General features: G+C 37.0%; 1 protein-coding gene across 13 annotated transcripts in view; it reads left to right on the forward strand.

The window, feature by feature from the left end:
• The first annotated feature begins 8,411 nt into the window (after positions 1–8,411).
• LOC123877191 (muscle calcium channel subunit alpha-1-like) overlaps positions 8,412–24,828 on the forward strand; it is a 70,492-nt gene continuing 54,075 nt past the window's right edge. For all 13 annotated transcript variants that reach the window (XR_006798520.1, XM_045923712.1, XM_045923704.1 and 10 more), the window contains exons 1-2: positions 8,412–8,705; positions 19,923–20,234. The gene's annotated coding sequence lies outside the window, so the exon portion shown is untranslated. The remainder of the gene's footprint in view (positions 8,706–19,922; positions 20,235–24,828) is intronic.

Here is a 24,828-nt window from a genome sequence, read left to right on the forward strand (position 1 = left end):
CCTCATTAGCACTTTCAACACCTTTGACTTCAAACTCTACGCTTTTCACACGCAGTATTAACTCTGGTGATACTAAGATGTTTTTTTTTTATTATTATTTATTACAGAAGTAATATCTTACGCGCTAGCTCCGACTTCCGTCATCCGAGTTCTCTCCGTGTGCCTCGGATTTAAATCGGACATAATAACGTTGATATCTCAAAGATATCCACTGAATAGCTTGGATTTGGACCAGAGATCGGATTAGTGCGTAAGCAATATCCGAGTTCGGTCTTAGTTTTTAACCCCCGACCCAAAAAGAGGGGTGTTATAAGTTTGACGTGAGTATCTGTGTCATCGTAGCTCCTAAACTAATGAACCGATTTTAATTTATGTAGTTTTTTTTTGAAAGGTGGCTTGATCGAAAGTGTTCTTAGTTCGTAGAAAGTTATCACTTATCATAATGGCCATTGCCCATTTATTTGAAGACTGGCATTGATGTAATAATTTAAATTGCATTTTAATTAATTCTCCACAAATGTCCAGTAAAGCGGACAGTCATCGAGGAAGATTTATAACGCCGTTAAAAAATAATGTTTTCTATTTATACAAGTAATGTTCAGCGTGGTTCGACCGCGTATTAGCAGCTTTCAAGCAGCCAGGGATGGGACTCAGTCGATGAAAAATATATCGGTGTCAAGGGCTTGCCTGGGAATAATGAAGAATGCTAAGTACTTACCTTGCATCACTCTACCTTTCACGGTTTTATGTCTTGTGTAATGAAATAGTTAAGTAGTTATGTACGTATATGTGTTTATACTTCGACTAACACATGGCGTCGTAACCTTCTTCAGTGCTTTATCGTTAAACTCAAAAGCCTTAACTTAATTTAAAGCTCAAGTTCGTCCACCAGCAGTCCTAACAGAAACATTGTGAAATAAAGTATGTGAACATTAAAGTAAAATGAACCATAACATAATCAGTATTATGGTTTATTTTACTTTGTTTGTAATGCGATACTCATATAAAATCTCACATGCATGTTGATGTGGTGCGTTTCACATATTCGTTTGTTAGTTTCACTTTTTGCGCGCTACTTGAGAAGCGAAGCATCCGTAAGAAGCTTCATCATCATCATCATCATCAGCCTGCGGACGTCCACTGTTGGACATAGGCCCTATAGAGCGCCACCACACCCGGTCCTCAGCCTTCCTCATCCAGCCACTTCCCGCCAGCCGCTTTATATCGTCGGTCCATCGTGCTGGAGGGCGTCCCACACTACGCTTGCTTAAACGCGGTTTCCACTCAAGGACTTTTCTACTCCAACGGCCATCGCCTCTACGACAGGCATGGCCTGCCCACTGCCACTTTAGCTTGCTAATAGTTCGGGCTATGTCAGTGACCTTTTTTCTCCTGCGGATCTCCTCATTTCTGATCCCTCAGGGAAACTCCTTACATAGTCCTCTCCATAGCTCGCTGAGCAACTTTAAGAAGCTTAAGAAGCTTCGCTTCAACAAAATAGTTAGAAAATATCGATATCAAAAGCTAAATATTATCACATCATAATTTATTATGACTATCTCGATCGCGTTCATTGGACCGCGTGGAGCGACACGCGCGTTTATTTCGGACACCGATTCCAGCTTCTACCGAGTTTCGGCACCGGCATATAAATAGACTGCATCCAATTCAAAAATATTCCGCGTGTAATCGACGAAAACGAATCCAAAACTTTCTCTAAATGTGCAGTTTTTGGTGACTTAACGTGCGCTAAATATTTAGAGATTTATTGGAATAAATTCTAACAAAATCGAAACGTTTTACGTGCAAGTGTAGTGAAAAAAGTGTCCTAAAATACAAGAATTATTGAGATATCAAACTTTTATGCAGCAGATTTAACCCTGTTCTGATAATTCTAAGAACATTAATACAAAGGAAAGAGTTCATTAAGTAATTAAAACCAAGACAAACCTGTTTATGTTAATATTTAATGCATTTGTATTGCAACTATAATTCAAAGATGAAAAGTTTTAGGATAGCTTATTAGATGTAGTACATGTTGTCTGATGAATTAAATTTATGAACTTGTAATAAACGTGGATTTTATTAACGAGAGTGACAAAGTTAAAAAAACAAAAGTTAATACTTAGTAAATTTGTCTTGCAAATAGTATTCCAAAGTTGGAAATTTTCAAGATAGTAATGTTTAAGACTTTAGTGCCATAGTTGAAGTTAATAATAATATTAATCAAACTTGTGATTTTGGAATGGATTTTTTTAACGAGTGACAAAATATTTACCAAATGTTTATGAATGACTCATATAATGGAACAACTAGCTCGATCGAATTAATTTGGTTCCATTAATTTCCCGGGAAAATAAACAAATTTTTTACAAAGAGGAAATGGAAAATCTTCGTAATGATTCGGGAATGACAATTACAGGAATTTTCGGGATAACAGAAATATTATTGAAATGAGTGTACGCATTTCTGTCAGTATTCCAACAAATTGTGAATCAGTGAGTTGTCGAACATTTGGAGTGTTTATAAAAAAATATTTCGCGAGAACCGAGTTCAGTTTGCTCGAGATTTTTGGAAGGATTTTACTGTGTTTATAGTCCCGGAATCAAATGTTGTTTTGTGTATTTTTAGAAGTTCAACGGCCTTAAATATCTGGTGAGTTATTGATTAAACAAGATAAAGTTGAAAACTAAAACCCGACTGCGATTGTCTAGGGATAGGGAAAGCCTATGTCCAACAGTGGACGTCCACATGCTGATGATGATGATAATGATGATGATATTTTTAGGAGAGAAATACCATGTAATATTATTAGTAGGTACTTAAAATGATAATTTAACGTTAAAATGTTGATTTAATGTTCTAAAAGGTGTGTAAAGTCTGTTAATCAACCCTAGGCCAGCGTGGTGACCGACGACTTATACCTTTCTCATTCAGAGTAGATCCATTTTCTAAGCTGGCTGGTTAGTGATTGAAATGATGATGCATACTAAAAACTGTAACAGTTTAAAACCGCTCATATTTTTACGAACCGTTATAAAAATAGAGTAAGTAAATAAATAAATCTTATAATTAACGATCGTAGAAATAACACAGATGTTTCTCGGTATTAATGTTTTGATGGTCTCTATTGTAATAACTAACGGTTTAACTAGAAAAGGAATTAATTTATGGCTTGATGAATGGGGAACTGAGTAAGATGTTTATAATAAAGTATATTGATAAAGAATTACTGATTTGAGGAAAAACATGTAAGCCAGTGCTTAGTAGTCTAGGCCCGTTTTTTCAGTCGTCAACTTTCTACACAAAAACTGTCAAACCTCTAATTTGTTTCTCAGATAAAAGGCATTTGACGGTCATGAGACGAAAATCGGCCCTAAATTGCGTTTTGTGTAGTCCACACGAGCAATAACTTAGTTTCTACTAGCTGATACCCGCGACTTCGTTCGCGTGGATGTAGGTTTTTTAAAATTCCCGTGGGAACTCTTTGATTTTCCGGGATAAAAAGTAGCCTATGTGCTAATCCAGGGTATAATCTATCTCGGTTCTAAATTTCAGCCCAATCAGTCCAGTAGTTTTTGCGTGAAGGTGTAACAAACATACACACACACACGCACACACACACACACACACATACAAACTTTCTCCTTTATAATATTATAGTGTGATATAATTTTCCCTTCGCGTGTGAACACTTGCTTTCCAACTACGAGTAGCTGTACATTTGCAAACTTATTGTACACTTTGATTGACATTATCAGGTTTATTGTACTACAAACTACAGACAATTACTAAACGTAATAACGTAACATTTACAAGTAGCTATGTGTATTGTCTCCCCTTGGATGAGTCTCCCCTTCATCCGATTTATAGTTCTTTACTGTGAAAAGGTAACATACAGATAGACAGATAGATACGCATATACACTTTCACTTTTACCAGCTTTTGCCTGTGATATTCATACTCCGGTTAAAAGATTTTTAGGAATTGGAACTCCAAAGCATTCAAAGAAATTCTATATCGGTATACACCGCACTTTTATACCGACTATTCTGAATAGAAAGTATCTAGAAAATTTTGGAGACCTTTGCGTATTAGAATGTTCGGGAAAACAATAAAAATGAACACTTAATTCCTTGCTACGTAGATATCGTAGAAGTAGTGTAGGCCCTCTACGCAATACGTAGATGTCCTTCTACGAAATGCGTAGACGATCTGCGTGTGTACAGAACAGCTATTTATTATATTATTTTCCCCTTTTTTCTCTAAAAAAGTTTGTGCTACGAATTGGTAAGACAATGGGTGGGGTTTGACTTTTTTGGAATTCGGTCCGCTTTCTAATCGTTGCGCTATTGAGGGTTTTGAAAGAGTTTATTTCATAATCAAAAATCTAAATCTATTTATTTCATGAAGGATAACTAGAGTCCCTTATATTTCTTCTACTCAACCTCAGTTCGGAAAGTAAATTCTGCTGAGAAGAGCCGGCAAGAAACTCAACTGCAAGAGTTTCGAAGTTAAAGATATTTCTGAATCAAACACGAAAATTAGTTAAATGGATGGGCCGAAAAAAGACCGACAGTCAAGCATTTATTTAGTATGGATTTAATATATGGATCTTAAGAATTGATTGGACGTTTTTAAATGCATCAAATTGAGAGATCGCGTAAAAAGTGTACGTATTCAGGAAGATTTCCCGTGTTATGTTTATATCCCAATCAGTGAGAAGACATAAATCAGAATCCCACCAAAAACATTTCATGTAAAAAGGTAGCCAAGACTCACAAGTTCATAATGTTTTCACTGTTAAAAAGTTATGAGATCTCTAGTAGAGCCAAGCCCCTAGCTGAGCTTAGATTTGTGCTGGCCATGGGACCTATCCCAAGTCCAAAGTAATATAGCTCTTAAATGTTCTTGACTGTATCAAATTTATAACAATAAATAACAAATCACTCTACTTACAAGCTCTGACTCTACAAACCCTACATCTTGGTAAAAAAAGGACGGCTTGGCCGTTTAATGTTCGTAAAACTATTACATGACATAACATATTTTAAGGCCTTAAGGAATAGTTTGTTCGACAATTACTAATTTGTATTGTACTTCGTGATGGTTGCAGAAGCAATTCCGGGCTTCGATGTTAAAAAATCCACGAACTGTAAACGGCCAAGCCGTACTTTTTTTACCAAGATATAGGGTTTGTAGAATCAGAGCTTGTAAGTAGAGTGATTTGTTATTTATTGTTATAAATTTGATACAGTCAAGAACATTTAAGAGCTATATTACTTTGGACTTGGGATAGGTCCCATGGCCAGCACAAATCTAAGCTCAGCTAGGGGCTTGGCTCAACTAGAGATCTCATAACTTTTTAACAGTGAAAACATTATGAACTTGTGAGTCTTGGCTACCTTTTTACATGAAATGTTTTTGGTGGGATTTCATTTCTTTTTGGCAGGTGCCCTAGATTTTTTTGGATCTATTTTTTGTAGGTACATCATTTTCATGGCCCACTCTCTATCGTTACCTCTTTTTTTAAAAGCTTTTATTCAACTTGCAATGTACTCGTATGTAAATATGTTTGTTCGGGTGGAATCTTGCAACTCAATTTTGAAGCAGATATACCAAATTTCAGTCTTTTAGATACACAGATACTTGGTACGTTTGATAAATCTGCCACGGACATCTTATCCTGAAAACTTTAGAATTCGAGCAACAGATTTTACAGATGTGAATCTCATATACGAGGGGATGAAGGGGGACCCGATTTCTTAATTTATCTGTTGTTTATAATTGTTGAAATTCCTACTTAATGCCAAATTTCAGTCTTCTAGAACTTCAGAAAGTACCCTAGAATTTGTGACTAGAGGTTTTGAATGTCGATAAATCTGAAACTATAAAAGCTAGACAATTGATACTCAGTGCGTTTAATGAATCTGCCAAGGACATCTTATCCTGAAAATATCAGCATTCTAGCGATAGAATTTACAGATTTGCTTCCCCCATACAGAGGCGTAGAGGGGTGAAATTTCCAATTTCTTAATTTTTCTGTAGTTTGTATGCAATTTCTAGTCTACATACCAAATTTCAGTCTTCTAGGACTTCGGGAAGTACCCTAGAATTACAGACTAGAAGTTTTGACTGTCAATAAATCTGAAACTATAAAAGCTAGACAATTGATACTCAATGCGTTTAATAAATCTGCCAAGGACATCTTATCCTGAAAATATCAGCATTCTAGCGACAGAATTTACAGATTTGCTTTTCTCATAAGAGGCGTAGAGGGGGGGGAATTTCCAAAGTCTTAATTTTCCTGTAGTTTGTATGCAATTTCTAGTCTACACACCAAATTTCAGTCTTCTAGGACTTCGGGAAGTGTCCTAGAATTACAGACTAGAAGTTTGACTGTCAATAAATCTGAAACTATAAAAGCTAGACAATTGATACTCAGTGCGTTTAATAAATCTGCCAAGGACATCTTATCCTGAAAATATCAGCATTCTAGCGACAGAATTTACAGATTTGCTTTTCTCATAAGAGGCGTAGAGGGGGGGAATTTCCAAAGTCTTAATTTTTCTGTAGTTTGTATGCAATTTCTAGTCTACATACCAAATTTCAGTCTACTAGGACTTCGGGAAGGGCCCTAGAATTACAGACTAGAAGTTTGAATATCAATAAATCTGAAACTATAAAAGCTAGATAATTGATACTCAGTGCGTTTAATAAATCTGCCAAGGACATCTTATCCTGAAAATATCAGCATTCTAGCGACAGAATTTACAGATTTGCTTTTCTCATAAGAGGGGTAGAGGGGGGGCATTTCCAAAGTCTTAATTTTCCTGTTGTTTGTATGCAATTTCTAGTCTACATACCAAATTTCAGTCTTCTAGGACTTCGGGAAGTACCTTAGAGGTTTTGAGTAGAGGTTTTGATGATCATCAGTGAGGGACGAAATCGGCGTATTTTAGGTATCAATAAATCTGTAACCATAAAAGCTAGATATTTGATATTTGGTATATTTGGTAAATTTGCTGAGGACACCTTATACTGAAAATTTTAGCTTTCTAGCGTCATCCAGACCGAAGTTATGACAGGTCGAAAATACGGCGAAACACTTCGAGAAAAAGGTACGTAGCGCCCCGGCCGCCGCGTTTGGCTCGTCTTGGCGGGGGCACTGCCGTGCCCCCTGATTAGCCGTGTGCCTCGTAAATTTAATGATTACAAACATTCCTTCGTTATTTAGGTCTTAAATGTCTTTCAAGTCAGGTGAAATAACAAATGCAAGTAATTTTATGCAAATTAGTGTTCCGTGATAAAAAAATATTCTTATTATTACACCCAAAATCGGCAATTGTAACGAGCAAAGTTATTTTTAGGGGTTCTTTTGATAAAGTTTTTACTAAGTTGACTCGGAATTATCTTGGTCGATTAAAGTTTGTCAGTAAGAATAATAATAATAATTTTCATTCTAACTTCCTTATGCTTTCTGCTGATTCAAGGTCGCCATTTTAAGCACCTTGGGACCCCAATGTCTATTGGTTTTTCGAACTATATTATGCCCTGTCTATTGCCACTTCAGCTTCGCAACCCAATGAGCTATGTCGGTTATTCTTGTTCTGCTACGGATCAATCATCAAAAGGAGTACAATTGTACCTACTTTGAATAAATAATTTTGACTTTGACTTTGACTTCTCCTCATTTCTGATTTGATCACGTAGAGAAACTCCAAGCATAGCTCTCTCTGAGAGTAACTCTGAGCTGTCTTATCAACCCCATAGCAGAGTGAACTAGAGTGAGGGAACTCTTGGTTTCCTTACGATATATCAAGTATTAGGCTATGGATGACGTGAATCAAAGAAAAATAGGCGTTTAGTAGGCTATTTAGCGTCAAATTAGGTAACATTTAGGTAACAACCTGCTAGTGAAATCGAAGCCTCGACGTTTCATAGTTAGCCATAATTAGCCATCATGCGTCGAATCCATACCTATGTCATACAATTTTGAGTACGGAACACTTCTTCTTCTAACGCCACCTCCTATTGGAGAACCACAGTGACCTTGTATTCATATTGAACTGGCGAAGGTTCTTAGGCCAGGATGTTCGTCTACGGCCAGGTCTACGTTTGCCTTTTATCTTGCCCTATACTTAAGCTGTGGTCATAATATTTTGAATTGCGCATTATATGGCCCAGTTCGAGCTTTCTCCTTTCTCAGTGGACTCTCCCATTATCTGCAACACGGCGGTATTGCAAACACGATCTGTCCATGAGATTCGCAACAGAACAAGAAACAAGAAATAAACAAAAGCGTGCGTACAGTGCGTTGCCATTTCGAAAATAATTCATTAGTATTACACAAAATGAGGTCAGGCAAATGGCCTGAAGTTGCAGTCATGCGCACTAAACACCATCTGAAGTTTGGGCAGATGCGAATATGCGCGCGGCGCTCCCACCGCCCAGCTCGCGTCCAACGCCTCTCCGATTAAAAAATAATTAAAAAAAATTAATCCAAGGCGTGTTCCATTCCAAATTCAAATTTAAAAAAAAACATGGCGGTTGTAGCGAGCTCGTCGCGTTCGAAATTCGAGTGATTGTCGCAATATGTTCCTTCCGGATTGGACCTAAGATACAGTGATAGTTGATTAGAAGTGTATTGTGTGAAACGTGTGATCTAGACCTAATTGATTTTAATCAACCTCCGACAACCCTGTGTAAGTTGTTCTGTAATTAATTAATTAATTTAGACCTTATTTTAATAGATAAATAATCATTTATTTTGAAAGGTTTTATTGATGAAACAATACTCACTGTCTTGCTTGTCTGCCTTGCGAAGTAAAGCTGTGCCTTTCCTTCCTTCATTATTATCTATACATAAAAAATAGTTGACCTGACTGACTGGTCTATCAACGCACAGCCTAAACTACTGAGATTAGAATAGAAACTTGAAATTTTGACAATAGATTCCTTTTATAACGTAGGCGTCCAAGAATTTTTAAAATTACATCCCTGAGCGTTAAATAGGCGATGAAAGTTTGTATAAAAGTCAATCATTTTTCAAGTTAGGTATACATAAATTAAAGATTCTTTAGTAGGAGTTTTACGCTATAAAGAAAACCTACGAGTATATGCTACATGCAAAATCGCAAGTTTCTAGACCCAATGAATTAAAAGAGATATGTCAGCTATGTCAGTAGTCAGTTTATCATTTAATATCTACGAGCGACCGCCATCGGCTTCATTCCCGTGGGAATTTCGAAAAATCCAGGCTTATTTTTTTTATTCACTATAGGTAAGCGCTTGACCACAATCACACCTGATGGAAAGTGATGATGTGGTCTAAAATGGGACGCGTTTACCTAGAAGATGCCTATTCACTCTTGTTTTAAAGATACCCGGATTGTAATTGGTAGGTATTTCTTGGCTACATTGTAAAGGAACCTCTGTGAAAAGGCCGAGTCTTAATGAGTCAATCTGTGAGTTAGGGCTTTTTTTTGTATGGAATGATAGATTTGTTTGGGCAATTTATGAGTTTAACAGATGATGTCCGCGTGGATTTAGGTTTTTAAAAATCATATCCGAACTCTTTCATTTTCCGGTATAAAAAGTTGCCTATGTCAATTTCCGGGATGCAAGCTATACCGTTCTTGTATACCATTCCATATAATCCCATATAAATCGGTCAAACGGATGGGCCTTTATAAATCCCGTTGGAACTCTTTGATTTTCCGGGATAAAAAGTAGCCTATATCCTTCCCGGGATGTAGGCTAACTCTGTACCAATTTTCACCAAAATTGTTTAAATTGTTGTGCCGTGATAAGCTAGCAAACAGACAGACAGACAGACAGACACACTTTCGCATTTATAATACTATAGTATGGATTATATTCTTATTGTAAATCGAATCTTTTACAAGAGCAACCGCTAAGTTTTTCGGATTGATAGGAAACGCATTTTGAACCAAAAGTAGATACATTTGACGATTTAAGAGTACCTACTTGTTAAAGTTTATTAAATCCTTATCCATATTATAAATGCGAAAGTATGTTTGTTTGTTGGTTTATGGTTAGTTTGTCCTTCAATCACATCGCAACCGAACAACGAATCTACGTGTTTTATTCATGGGATTTTTAGAAACTTATATCCACGCCGATAAAGTCGCGGGCAACATCTAGTAGAAAATATTTCTATTCCAAAATACCGAAAAGTTACATGTGCGTCCCTCTGGGATCTCCTTTTATAGCAGTTCAATGATTCAATGAAGTCATCAGTGACTTCTAGATACTACAATTGCATAAATAGTGATTCTGACGCAAGTTCGTGTAATGCTGATGCCAAAACATTTTATCACATCGTCGCATCATCGCGTGACGGCACTTATGTCTCAACTTGGATCGAACCCGGATCTTTTGCCGATTTTATTATGATAAAGGGAAGTTTCTCTAGCACGCTTGTAAACGCTCTTCATACAAACGTAGTTTAATTCTAGCTTTAGCTCCCAGAACACATATCGGAGATGTCTCTCAACAAGTTGAAAGTTTTCATAAAACGAAAACTTATTGAAATCCTAATTTAAAATTTAATTTTATGCATAAAAGTTTTTTTATTTATCTTACAAAATGTTGAAAGAAATGCAACTCTACTACGGAACCCGCGGTGCGCGAGTCTGACTCACACTTGGCCGTTATTTTAAATTTTCATGGCGGCCATTTTGAAATTTTTACCATCCAATATTGTTATAGCGGCAATAGAAATACACATTCTGTGCAAATCTAAACACTACCTATTAGGGTTCAGGAGATACAACCCATTGACCGACGGACGGACAGACAGCGGAATAGTAATAGGGCCCGTAGGCACGCTTTAGATATAGGACCTTAAAAAAATGAAATAGCAACAGAAAAACGTCGAGTTGCATTACTTAATTTGAGAAGAAGCAGACAAATTCTAACAATTTTCAACATTAGATACAGGCCTAAGTAGGGCACTACTCTCTGAAACTCTAAACCTTGAACTATTGTTATTTTAATCATAAATTTCGATACGTATATCTAATTTATGAATATCATTAAAATAGAGTGCTTTCGTTTAAGGTTAATGCATTCTTATCAACTCACTATAATGAATTGTGTTCTCGCAAAATTACTTATTCAATTGAAACTATTACAATACAAGTGTAAATTAAAAATTTATAACACCCCCGACAAGTGAAGGTTACAGTAACTAGAAGTAATAGTTGATAACTTTCAAACGGTTGAACCGATTTTCTTGCATTATAGCTAAGAACACTCTCGATCAAGCCACCTTTCAAACAAAAAAACTAAATTAAAATCGGTTCATTGGTTTAGGAGCTACGATGCCATAGACAGATACACAGATACTGACGTCAAACTTATAACACCGCTCTTTTTGGGTCGGGGGTTAAAAACTGATCTATATTATAACGTACTTTACTATAATCGAAGATTGTAAATCTGTAAACGTACTATAATCGAAGAAAATCAGTTCAGCCGTTTGAAAGTTATCAGCTCTTTTCTAGTTTTCTTATAGAGGTTTTTGTGTCGGGGGTTTTTAAATTTTGAGTTATAAATTGCATCACCACTTATCACAACGTGAGATCGCGTTAGTGAAAATACTTTTCTCATAAGTTTTCACATTTCGACAGCTGAGCTCACGGCTCGCGGCGGAAAAATTTGAAATTCAATTATTTGACACGAAAGTTTACAACATCGCGCGACGCCCTGCAACTGTTCGTAAGCTCGTTTGCGATTTGCACAATTTTGGCCTTTCATTGAAAAAATGTTTAAAGTAGGTATTTGGTAGGACCTTTGGGATTGGAATGGCTTCGTTACAAAAAAACCAGTCAAGTGCAAGTCGGGTTTCGCTCTTTTAGGGATCCGTAGATAATAATTATTAACTATGAATATCATATTTTGGGTGTTTGAAACATTTCTTTTCCGTGCTAGAACATCGCAATAGACCGTGAAAGAAAAACTCAAAAAATATTCGTTTGTATTGGTTATAAAATATTATATAAATTGTGTCTTTCAGTATTTTTTGTTTAAATACACAACAGTATATGATACATAATATACCAAAATTTCATATTCCTAACTAGTTTAGTTTTGTGATAGCCCCCGTCACAAAAATGGTTTAAAACTGAAAACTTTAACGGCGCCCTCTTTCCTTATTTTTAAGAAAAAATAAAATAAAAAATACATTACTCCTAGCCTAGCGAATTAGAAGTCCTCGTCCTACTCAGGCGGTCATGGGTTTGATTCCAGGCACGCACCTCGAACTTTTCGGAGCTATGTGCGTTTTGAGCAATTAAATATCAATTGCTTTAACGATGAAGGAAAAGATCGTGAGGAAACATGTACGCCTAAGAGTTCTTCGGCGTCAAAGGCATGTGAAATCTGCAAATGTGTTTTGGCTAGCGGGGTGGTTCTCGTTCTGAAAGTAGTCCCGTGCACAGTAGTGGGCCGGCGATGTGTTGATGATGGTGATGATGACGTTTAAAGTTATTTAGATAAACGCAGGCCCTATACCAATTAGTACTTTGTAACAGGAAACCAACTATAGGAATAGGTATAGATATGACCGCATCGATGAGTTGTTCAACCATTTGATTGGAAACATACGAACTATATCTTTACCTTACACGGTATAATTCTCTTTGACTGCGATAACAACTAGTATAAGTGACGATACAGTTTATGATGATAGTGATTTAACTTGAAAGTGACTAGGTATGGCAGAATAAAAAACAAACTCATACTTAAACCCCCTATATCTCCGCAATTTACCACCGCTTTGGAATGCAGATTGTTTTGAGAAGAAACTCAGAAGTTATTCTTTAGTTATATTATGTCTTTTATTTGTTAAAATGCTCTAGATGATAAATCAGACAAATAATCAAAGTTTGGGAAGGCACTGACCGCTAAGATTCGAGCTTTCCTAGCTTAAGGGTCAGGATTCTAATGTAATGTATTAAACTGAGTTTCACTAAAAAGTATTTCTAATAGGAAAACCGATCGTTTCCGCGCAAAATGAGCCCCCGTGTGTTTCCGTGACCCGGTTTCATCGGAGTGCACTTTATTGCAGTTTTTATGCAAACACGCGTCAGCGGTGACGTCATCGCTCGGACTCGGCACTCTCAGGATGAGAGCTCCTATATCTATTTACTGTGAAAACTGTAGGGCTCTTTACATAAATGTTGTAGTTGAAATTCCTCGGACACGTACGAAACGATTTGCTTCCTCGTTTCTAATCCGAACCGCTAGGATATGGAACTTCCTTCCGGCATTAGTTTTCCCTTCCATATTATATTGGCATATCCCTAATATTGGCAGTTATAAACACTGAAATTAATCGTGGTATGTACTCGTTATCTACGATATAAAAATATTCCGAAGAAAGTATTAAAAAAAAATTAAGGTTTTTAGTTTTAGGTTCTTTGTTTTAATAATTTAGATTTAAGATATTTAGAATAAATCGATGGAATTTAAAAAGAAAGTAAATAAGTGAATAAATAGAGATTACACTGAAAAAAATTAGACTTTATACTTTGGCGTAAGATTTTAATTAAAAGTCTTGGCAAAGTCGAAGTGCGCTCTATAAATCTCAGCCATAGTCCTCTACATTGTGTAAGAAGGCATACGATATCCAGGCACTGATTATACGTAGGATTGAGTTTCCGTCGACATTAAGAACAGCGTGCGAAACGCAATTACCCTGGAGAGATGGTTTTGTTACTGCGTTTACATACCAATTTGTGGTTCTAATTACATACTTTACTTGCTATGAATAATTATTATACCAGTAAACATTGATGCAGTTAACATGGACTGTTGACAACCACAGTTCAACATAGAAAGTTGCCTATTCAGCAAACAAGGAAGCGTAGGTTCCCAAGGAGAAATAAGTATTATACAAAGTTAAAGTTTTTAACACTAAAAAAAGCTTATGGACCAAGAGCCAGCGTGTGCCAGAACTTTGTTATTTTATAAAAGCTGAAAGTTTCGTTGCGTATTGTACCTAATACAGGGAGGAACGATCACCGACTATGCCAGACATTTAATATCGTGGACACCCCTTGCCAGACCTTAAACTTTTATATTTTATGGGTGTCTGGCAAGGTATTGTATAATAACTAAGGCTGGACAAAGGTCTGGCAAGCGCTGGCTCTGTCAATTACTGTGGGTCGTTAAAGTGGGAATATTTTTCAATTTCCTTTGGGACAAGAAACGTCTTGGAAATGAGGTAGGGTAGTACAACAATTAGTACAACAAAAAACAATTTATCAATGTTATCTGAAATTACACTTTTCTGGGCGTGTCAAGAGGCTCTTTGAGCTGAAATTTAATTAGCTGAGACCAGTGAAATAAATTAGACGTAGGCTAAAACGATGGTAAGCTGTAGACTTCATTGAAATTCAAACGAGTCTCACAGGCCAGACCCAAGTAAACTTGGCTGAAAAGTTCAGTCGAGATGTCTAGGATATTTATAGGTACTTTTTTTTAGGAACGTAGTTTATTACTACAGCAAACCTAAAATTAAAAACCTTAAAAAATATAATATAATAAATAAAATATATGATAAAAAGAAGTCCCTTTAGGCAAGGTTCCGAAGATACTGGCAGCGTTCCCCCTTTGAATAGCTAGACTAAATCTTTGTTCTTTATAGTTACTTCACACTAATATTATAAAGACGAAAGTTAGTGTGTATATGTGTGTTTGTTACTCTTTCACGCAAAAACTGCTGGAGGGATTTGGCTGAAATTTATAATGAAGATAGATTATACCCTGGATTAACACATAAGCTACTTTTTGTTCCGGAAAATCAAAGAATTTTTACGGGATTTTTAAAAAACCTATATCCACGCGAACAAAGTCGCGGACATCAGCTAGTATACAATAAATAGATAAACTGGGTGACTGACGTATCTAAAAAACTTGAGATTTTAGATGTAGGTTTTCCCTAAAAAGGTGGCGCACTCACCAAGAGCATTTATATGTAACTCACCTATGTGCCCGCGACTTCAATTTTGAAAGCCCCGTGGGAACTCTTTAATTTTCCGGGTTAAAAGAAGCCTATGTAACTCTAATTAAGGTTTTGAACTCTATCCATGCAAAAATCATGTTAATGCTGATGCTCAATTAATGCATCAATGGATAATATGCTCCTCGTCAATAGGTACGCATCTTAAATTCTTAAGGTGCCCACGCACTCGAACTGAACTGCAGCTGAACCGCGCGTCGCGGCAGCGCCCCGCACGATATTCTATATCGTGCGGGGCGCTGCCGCGACGCGCAGTTCAGCTGCAGTTCAGTTCGAGTGCGTGGGCACCTTTACAATGGATTTCCAGAATTTCCACTCCGAGCAAAGCGGGGACGGGCTATTAACTAAGATAATAAAATAAGATTACACTATTCCTAATTTAAAGATAAAATTACCTAAAGTTTAAAGATTAAGATTCATGATGCAAAAACCGTTATGCTAAGTAATATATAAATTAAAATGGTGATCGTATCCAAAATGAGTTTTTTAAGCAAAGTACCAGACGTCGCGACGGGTTCGACAAACCCTTATTATAATTTCAAACAATATGATCTATAATTTTTTGTAGCACTGGGTTTTATGCGGCTAAGGGCGGTTACGCACTGCATCTTATGCGAGTCCGTGAAAACACGTTCCGAAATAGTCATAGAACTATTTGTATGGTAGCTTACGCACTAGCTCCGACTTCCGTCATCCGAGTTCTCTCCGTCATCCGTGAGAATATCTCGGATGTGCCTCGGATGCAAATCGGACATAATATTATGACAAAAATGTTCATTGAATAGCTTGGATTTGGAGCAGAGATCGGGTAAAAAATGTGTAAGTGAACAATATCCGAGTTCGGTCCGAGTTTTTTATATCCGTACTGGCTAATGCTCGCGACTTCGTTCGCGTGGATGTAGGTTTTTAAAATCCCGCGCCTATCTCCATTCAAAATTTCAGCCCAATCCGTCCAGTAGTTTTTGAAACATATACACACACACACACACATACACACAAACTTTCACCTTTATAATATTAGTGTGAAGTGTGATTATTAGTGTGATGTGATAGTGTGAAGTGTGATAGTGTGATTTTCACGGACTCGGATCAGATGAGATGGTACGTAACCTTTCGTATGCTTCGCACTTGACTGGTTTTTATCGATATTTCACTCCTTAGCCGATAGAATAGGCAAGCCCACCCGTGCGAAGACTGGACGAGTAACTAATAATAATATAATTAATGTCTTGGAAGCTATAGAATTTTACCCTCATTTTTACTTAGGTATCCTTCTTACGTCTTTCCTTGAATGTCAAAGTTCCTCAATGGTCGTTCCACATTTAGGTGAGAGCAATTTTCGTATTCTTTAGTCTCTAGCAATGCCATCATATTATAACTAACTTATGCCCGCGACTTCGTCCGCATGGTCTACACCATTTCAATTTTCAACCCCTGAGGAGTTGAATTTTCAAATATACTTTCTTAGCGGACGTCTACGTCATAATAGCTATATGCATGCCTTTCAGCCCCATCTATCCAGTAGTTTGAGCGGTGCATTGATAGATCAGTCAGTCAGTCAGTCAGTAAGCTTTTCCTTCTATATATACAAGATATACTATTATTATAAAGAGGTAAGGTTTGTATGTTTGTTTGTAGAAAGTAAACTCTGGAACTACTGAAGCTATTTTGAAAACTATTTCACCTATAGAAAGCTACATTCTTCCGTAATGACATAGCCTATATTTTATTATAGCCCCCGTGCGAAGCAGGGGCGGCCGCTAAATAATAATCTTCCAAGTGATAAATTTGAATGTGGCTAGACCCTTATCAATGGATCTTTACCCTTTACTAAGACATAAACAGGCCGTCCGTCGACTTGTTAATAGTCATTGTAGAGGAACTATATACTGACCTATAAGCGTGTTCCATAAATGGTACATTAAATGTGGCTAGACCCTTATCAATGGATCTTTACCCTTTACTAGAACATAAACGGGCCATCACCTTGATAATAATGTGTCAGTGGTACAGTGAGTATTCGCATCTTTTTCTTACTAATGTTATAAGAAAAGGACAGAAAACTTAATAATTTAATTTAAAACTGTCAGACTTTAGGTGCCAATCTTGAGCGTAGTGCTTAAATTTCTAGAGAAGCACCAAAATTTAGAGTTTTTAATTTATTAGTAATAATAAAAAGAAAAAGATTCTGATACTTACGATACTTACTTTAAATTTAGTTTAGAGAAAGACATCAGAATCTACGCTATTACATATACATACGTGGATAACTAAATAATTCGTAGATAAATAGAGTCTGAAGTAACTAATTAAGTATATAGCTATTTATTAGGCTTATTCCATGAACGGTACATTAAATGTGGATAAACCCTAACCCGTGAATCTTTGCCCTTAACTTAAACATTAGGAGGTCGTCGTCTTTGATAATGATTCAATAAAGACGAACGTGGATAGCTAAATAATTCGTAGATAGAGAGTCCTAGTTATTATCACTAACATCTGATAATAATCTATACTTAATATTACAAAGGTAAAGTTTGTAAGTTTGTTTGTAGGGAGTAATCTCTGGAACTACTGAACCGATTTTGAAAATTCTTTCACCAGTAGAAAGCTACATTATTCCTGAATATGTAACTTAGGAATAATGTAGCTTTATTGCTTGTTTTTAAAACCGGCCAAGTGTGAGTCAGACTCGCGCACAGAGGGTTCCGTACTCGGGTAATTTTTTCGTCATTTTGCACGATAAATCAAAAACTATTTATGCATAAAAATAAAATAAAAAACCTCTTTTAGAATGAACAGGTAAAGCCCTTTCACATGATACCCCATTTGGTATAGTTAGTTATCTTACTTTGAAAATGAAAATACTAATTATTATTTGTTTACTAGCCGATGCCCGCGACTTCGCCCGCGTGGATTTAGGTTTTTCGAAATCCCGCGAGAACTCTTCGATTTTCCGGGATAAATAGTAGCCTATGTGCTAATCCTGGATATTTTCTATCTCCGTTCCAAATTTTGGCCAAATCCGTCCAGTAGTTTTTGCGTGAAGGAGTAACAAACATACACACTCACACACACACATACAAACTTTCGCCTTTATAATATTAGTGTGATTTTAACACATTTTAATTTTTTTTTGTGATGTAACCCCAAATTCACAGTTTTTGGATTTTTCCATTACTTGTGCTATAAGACCTACCTATCTGCCAAATTTCATGATTCTAGGTCAACATGAAGTACCCTTTAGGTTTTCTTGACAGACACGACAGACGGACAGACAGACGATCGTTCCTATAAGGGTTCCTTTTTACTTTAGAGGTACGGAATCCTAAAAATGAAGGAATATTATGATGCAAAGAGAGCTGTTATTGTATTGCAAGTCGGGGTTTCAGCCCGAGCGCAGCTGAGCGATGTATTTTTAGCCTTCCTCATATAGGTAGGTCATAGATGTGCACCGGCTATACGGAATGCAATTGTAACATCTATTATTGTCCCTTACAACGTACAAAAGCCGTACACTAGAATAGAAGGAAATTTTTAATGCAATTGGGATAGTGTCGACGTCAAATATAAATTCTTTCTTAGTAATTATTAAATCCGGTCCACCGTCCTGGAGGGCGTCCCACACTACGCTTGCTTATACGCGATCTCCACTCAAGGACTTTCCGGCTCCAACGGCCATCGCCTCTACGACAGGCATGGCCTGCCCACTGCCACTTAAGCTTGCTAATAGTTGCTCCATGCACGCTGGAACGACTATATAAAGCGGATATGAAGCGTTCTTTAGGGAAGGTCTATGCCCAAAAGTGGACGTCCACAGGCTGATGATGATGATGATGAATTATTAAATAGAGCGTCTTCTTTCATTCGTAAAATTGTAGTTTTAGGTTTGCTAACCATTTTAAATTATCGATTTAACTAAAAAAGTACTATGAATAGAAGACTAAGTTATGACATCAGAGCATCACATACCTACTATGTACTATGTATCTATACTTATAATAAAACTGTTACTGGACGATCTCTGTACATCAACCTCTCTCTATAGTCGTATTTCTCATTACTGAGGGTCGTGACTCGTATGACCCTTTCCATTAATCCTATAATGGCAGGAGTTCTCTTGAGATAATAATGCGGTGGGCTCCCAGATCCTTCCGAATACAACTCGACTAGAGAACGAATTTTCGACTCTTAGGTTAATTTACAGTAATTATTAACACATGTTAGTGATAATAACCGGGACCAACGGCTTAACGTGCTCTCCGAGGCACGGAGGAAACGAAAAGGCCACATTCGGTCCTCTGAAGTCGGTCACCCATCCAGTTACCGACTTGGGTCAGTGTAGCTTAACTATCAAAATCGATTGATATGCGTTATCAAAACTAGGCCACACGTCCCTCCGTCTACATTAGCCTACCTAACGTTAAGCCCTAATTCGCACGAGCGTTAAAAAAGCGTTGCGTTAAAACCGGCGTTGCGCTGACAATACAAAGTGCACGTTAAAAAAGCGTTGACGTGTGAACCGATACTTGGGAATCCATTTGTTCTATTTGAACGCTTTTTTAACTGACGTTATAATAGCTCTCGTGCGAATGAGGCCTAAACGTAGGTAACATTTGAAGCTTCGACCTTAAGTTACAACTTTCCTAACCATCGTAAACTTTGCTTTAACCGTAAAGGGTAACATCGTGTGAAAAACTGCCATAAAGTTCTCCATAATGTTTTCAAAGGTATGTAAAGTCTGCCTAACCGCACTGGGCTAGCATGGCAGACAATGGCCTAAATCCTTCTCATTTTGAAGAGACTCCGTACTCAGTAGTGGACCAGCGATCATGATCAAGAATTTAAATGTGTTTTTTTCTTGTTCCAGGGGACCAAATCGTCGAGTACCTACTTATAATTTCATCCACGCACCTGTAAAAATTATAACAAACCTCCCATTTTCAAAAGTCATCAATAAAATAATAATGATTGCCTAGTCCAGTTTTATAATAGACTGTTGAAGGTCCAAAATACATAACCTACCTACCTACCTACTGTATGTGTTAGTAAATAAATAAAAGATAGTATATAAAGAAATATCCCCCTCGTTTGATAAAGTGTAGTGAAGTGTGGAAACGCGTATGGAATTTCCGGAGAGAGCAAGTTTGATTCTCTGGCAGCGAAGAGTGGAGTTATACAGGTGGGATATATATTTATTTACTTTACTTCTAGTCCTTACTAATCACACTATCACACTTCACGCTAATATTATAAAGGCGAAAGTTTGTGTGTATGTGTGTGTGTGTGTGTATGTTTGTTACTCCTTCACGCAAAAACTACTGGACGGATTTGGCTGAAGAATGGAGATAGATAATATCCTAGATTAGCACATAGGCTACTTTTTATCCCGGAAAATTAAAGAGTTCCCACGAAATTTTGAAAAATCTAAATCCACGCGGGCGAAGTCGGACGGTCGGACAGACAGACAGAGAACAAAGTGATCCTATAAGGGTTCCGTTTTTTCCTTTTGAGGTACGGAACCCTAAAAATATATTACACCGGGCATAGTAGTTGAGATTCAGTTAAAGTGATATTAAATATTAATATGTTAGCCCATTGTCCGCGCCTTATACATGCAGCGACCTTCGCTTGAGAGGATCACTGTTTCTCTCATATTTTGAGTGGGCGCTTGCTGCGGCAAAAAATGAATTTAAACTAACAATCCTTCAGAATGTCATAGAGTATGTGACGTCATGACAAATCCAATATGGCGGATATGACAAAATGAAATATTTGAAGTCTTGTAAAACTTGAAATAAGTGATTCGAGTTTGATATCAAATGAATTCGTAAATATATACGAGTATAGTAAATAGGTATGACCTGTTCACCAGTGGTGATATTTTTAAGAAGAGGAGGTACAGTCAAAAGCCGTATGTCGTTTAGCACCTTATTGCTCATATTCGCGTAGCACAGTCATACACATGCATTACGTGTGTGGCGTGTGTATAGAAAATGGTCATAAGCGCGACAGGTTTTTGGTGCAATAGTTTCGCGGAATTGCTACTCGAATTCTGAGGCCGACTGTACCTAGTCGAGTTTTAATTCTTGAAATGTATCGGTGCGCATTGGAAAATCGCTACAAAGCTGTGCCGCGCAATTCAAATTTAATTTGGTTTTTAGTAATTCGTAAACTAATTACGACAAAACTAACCACTTGCAAGTAAAGATTTTATATAAACCTGTGGAAATGATACCATTGGCGCTATAAGAATGCCATAAGCCTACTTTGTCGTATTAGTTAACAAATTGCGAAAAACCAAATTAAATTTGAATTTCGCGGGCAGACCCGTGTCATGCACATTAAGAATGAATTAATGTATGCAAATAATGATGCACAATGGCATCTCGCAACAATAACAGTTATTGGCAGCGTCGTAACATTAGTGTTAATGACAGCGCGGGCCATTAACGTTATTTATACGTTGTCGTGTTTAATGTTAGGGTACGATTCAACTTCAAGATTGTTCACAACAAGAGTAAATTAAAAATTTATAACACCCCCGACAAGTGAAGGTTACAGTAACTAGAAAAGAGCTGATAACTTTCAAACGGCTGAACCGGTTTTCTTGGATTATAGCTAAGAACACTCTCAAAAAACAAAAAACTAAATTAAAATCGGTTCATTAGTTTAGGAGCTACGATGCCACAGACAGATACACACACATACGCACGCCAAACTTATAACACCCCTCTTTTTGGGTCGAGGATTAAAAATGCACTCCTTGCAAATAGACGGGCATCTTTCAAAATATAAATTGTACAAGTCCTTACTCGTACCATAACAAGTGATTGGTTGCTAGAAGCCTCGTCACCGTCTATAAGCTAAACTTGTGCTCCGTGGTACTTCTTCTCCATAGATTTTTTTGAGGTCCATATATACTCGCGGACTCTTTGTCATAGGACTCACTAAAAAGCGGTCATCCGTGGCTCAGCGAAACTTTTTCTCACGACTTTTTCTACTCTACACAATGTAGTACATTGGATATCAAGATACAGATTCTCTTTAGAGAAGGCAAGGGAGCCTTATGACTTAATATTTACACTCAAAGTAACTCAAAGAAAACTAGTAACCATATCCTCAAAAAAGTTGAAAACTAAAACCCGAATGTGATTATGTCTTAATAAACCCTGAAATATTATAGGAAGACAAATTATGATTATGAATCATAATCATATTTTCACTATCTAATCATAATAAGAATCATAATCATAATTTATGATTATGATTCATATTATGATTATGTAGTGAACGACCCCACACGTGCCGCGGGGCTATATTGACTTTAATTCGAGTAGCACTCTTGATGGTTCGTGACAACAGCGCTATCGCGCCCTTCGACGCGACATCGCCTTGTTGACAATCTCTTCGACATCTTGACCCCCTGATGATAGCTTGCAGATTGGGACCTTAATTTACCTAAATAAAACGTAACGTAAAGAAACGTCCTAAGGAAATCTACAATGTTGTCAATCTTAGGTACTAAATCTAGTGCATTTTTTACCCGACTACGGCAAAACCAAAAGGAAGGGTTATGATTTTAGCAGTCTATGTATGTGTGTGAGTTTGTATTTATGTGTGTTCCACCGTAGCGCCTAAACTACTGAGTCGATTTTGATGAATGAGGGTTCAATCGATTCGTTATTATAGCCCGGGTGACATAAGCTACATTTTATACGAAAAAATCGACCTCACGGGTGTTACATCTAAAAAGGGGGATCTCCAAATTTTTTTTTTGCTGTTGTATCGAGTGGGATATCAAATGAAAGAGAATAAAATCTGAGTTCGTAAATATATAGTATAGTACAATGTTACTACATATATCTATCTGCAGTTCGCCGGTAGTAGTCGGGTTTTAGTGCTGTTTAACCTGTGTTTAACTGTTTAGAGTTTGAACGCTGTGCACCCTACTAGTGCTAACACAATCATAAGTTACGCAAATAATTTATGTGCGTAGGTACCTAATGTATTTGCGTGAGAGAAGTTAAGAGAAAAATTAGATTTCAAATGGGTCTCTTAGTGAGCAATCTTTATGAATGGAGTTATTATGAACGTCTGAGTCATGCCATTGTAAAGTTCCCGCCCACGTCACGGGCAGTAAGTATTTTCTAGTTCTAGTAATAAGAGCAATATTGACATTGCTCCGACGTTTACAATCGAATCATGGCGCCTTGAAGTTTTGCACACTCCTACGTAATATTATATCAAACAAGTGTAAATTAAAAATTTATAACACCCCCGACAAGTGAAGTTTACAGTAACTAGAAAATAGCTGATAACTTTCAAACGGCTGAACCGATTTTCTTGGATTATAGCTAAGAACACTCGATCAAGCGACCTTTTAGACAAAAAAACTAAATTAAAATCGGTTCATTAGTTTAGGAGCTACGATGCCACAGACAGATACACAGATACACACGTCAAACTTATAACACCCCTCTTTTAGGGTCGGGGGTTAATAAAAGGGAAAGATGACTGACTGACTGACTAACTGATCTATCAACACACAGTTCAAACTACTGGATGGATCGGGCTGAAATTCGGAAAATATCGGCCGTAAGCCAAGTGTTCCTACATCCACTGATTTATCCCACATGTTGTATTCATTTGTTCGATGTAATGATTCATCTCGCTCGGTTCTTAGTAGAAGTATTTTTAGTTAGCCTTTAATCTCTTCATATTCATATGAAACCAATGGGGTGTGGGTTTAATAAAAACTGCCATACCCCTTCCAGGTTAGCCCGCTTCCATCTTAGACTGCATCATCACTTACCACCAGGTGAGATTGCAGTCTAGGTATAACTTGTATAAACAAACCATCAGACGTGAAAAATCCGGACGAATCCTTTGAATCTCAAATAGGCATTAATATAATATACCTAGTAACGTTCGTGGGCGGGAAATCACAATTCATACAATTGATACATAATTTATTAACCCCCGACCCAAAAATAGGGGTGTTATAAGTTTGACGTGTGTATCTGTGTGTCTGTGTCTCTGTGTATCTGTGTATCTGTCTGTGGCACCGTAGCGCCTAAACTAATGAACCGATTTTAATTTCGTTTTTTTTTTTTGTTTGAAAGTTGGTTTGATCGAGAGTGTTCTTAGCTATAATCCAAGAAAATCGGTTCAGCCGTTTGAAAGTTATCAGCTCTTTTTTAGTTACTGTAACCTTCACTTGTCGGGGGTGTTATAAATTTTTAATTTACACTTGTACATTTTATGTTCTTATTTATAGATTGTGTAACGTGTATATGTGGATGTGGATGTGGATGTTAGCGTTGTTTCCGTATTTACTCTGGATGTTTTCAGATGAATGTACTTTAATAATATGAGAATATCCAGAATACCTACCTACTATACATATACCAAAAAAGTATCTCCACTAATATGAGAAAAAAATATTAATGTTCTAAATATATACAAGTGTAAATTAAAAGTTTATAACACCCCCGACAAGTGAAGGTTACAGTAACTAGAAAAGAACTGATAACTTTCAAACGGCTGAACCGATTTTCTTCGATTATAGCTAAGAACAGTCTCGATCAAGCCACCTTTCAAACAAAAAGAACGAAATTAAAATCGGTTCATTCGTTTAAGAGCTACGATGCCACAGACAGATACACAGATACACACACGTCAAACTTATAACACCCCTCTTTTTGGGTCGGGGGTTAAAAATATTGCTCTGTCTGGATGGCTTTGTCGAACCAACAGCTCATAGCATACTCCTT

The sequence above is a fragment of the Maniola jurtina genome, chromosome 23 (genome assembly GCF_905333055.1).
Source record: "Maniola jurtina chromosome 23, ilManJurt1.1, whole genome shotgun sequence".
Lineage (NCBI taxonomy): Eukaryota > Metazoa > Arthropoda > Insecta > Lepidoptera > Nymphalidae > Maniola > Maniola jurtina.